This window comes from Stegodyphus dumicola, chromosome 2, assembly GCF_044657685.1.
Source record: "Stegodyphus dumicola isolate Sdum_Otavi_A_Nest chromosome 2, ASM4465768v1".
Taxonomy (NCBI): domain Eukaryota; kingdom Metazoa; phylum Arthropoda; class Arachnida; order Araneae; family Eresidae; genus Stegodyphus; species Stegodyphus dumicola.
The window spans coordinates 15,022,667-15,023,295 of NC_140769.1; the positions used below are offsets into that span (position 1 = coordinate 15,022,667).

A 629-nucleotide genomic window follows, 5' to 3' on the forward strand; every position below is an offset into this window, starting at 1 on the left:
AAATCAAAAGAAGAAGTGAATAAATCACAGAAGAAACAAAGAAGGGAAATAAATTTGACATTATAATTACTGGAGAATAAGTTTCTCTTCATGCAATCCAACACTCCCGTAGCTTGTTAAAAAAAAATTAAATGTTGTATTTTTTCATAAAAATCAGTCTTTGGAAAGATTTTAAACTTTAAAATGTATTATTTTCAGAAATTCCATGCATTGATAAAAATGAAATTTATATTTCAATGAATAATTGTGCAACCATAAACGAGGCGCCGTGGCTTAGTTGGTTAAAGCGCCTGTCTAGTAAACAGGAGATCGTGGGTTCGAATCCCACCGGTGCCTCGGTTCTACTTTTTACTTGCTTATGCCTCTTGCAGTGTGCAACAAAGACTGTTAGGCATTACTGTTGACGAAGAAATTATATGCTTTTTTTTAACAAATTATTTGTACTTGTTTACGTCTCTTGCGGTGTGCAAGAAAGACCGTTAGGCAATATTGTTGACTAAGAAATTATATACTTTTTTAACAAATTATTTCTTTCAAATCTCGGGACGCGTGTGGATAAAACATGATGCACAAAGGGAAGTTTTTAAAATGTATATAAAATTTTCCTCCTTCATAGGCAAAAAAATTTT

General features: G+C 32.0%; 1 non-coding gene across 1 annotated transcript; it reads left to right on the forward strand.

Moving 5' to 3' along the window:
• The first annotated feature begins 262 nt into the window (after window positions 1-262).
• Window positions 263-336, forward strand: TRNAT-AGU (transfer RNA threonine (anticodon AGU)). Its single transcript has one exon. It is a non-coding gene; the product is annotated as a tRNA-Thr (tRNA).
• Window positions 337-629: the final 293 nt, after the last annotated feature.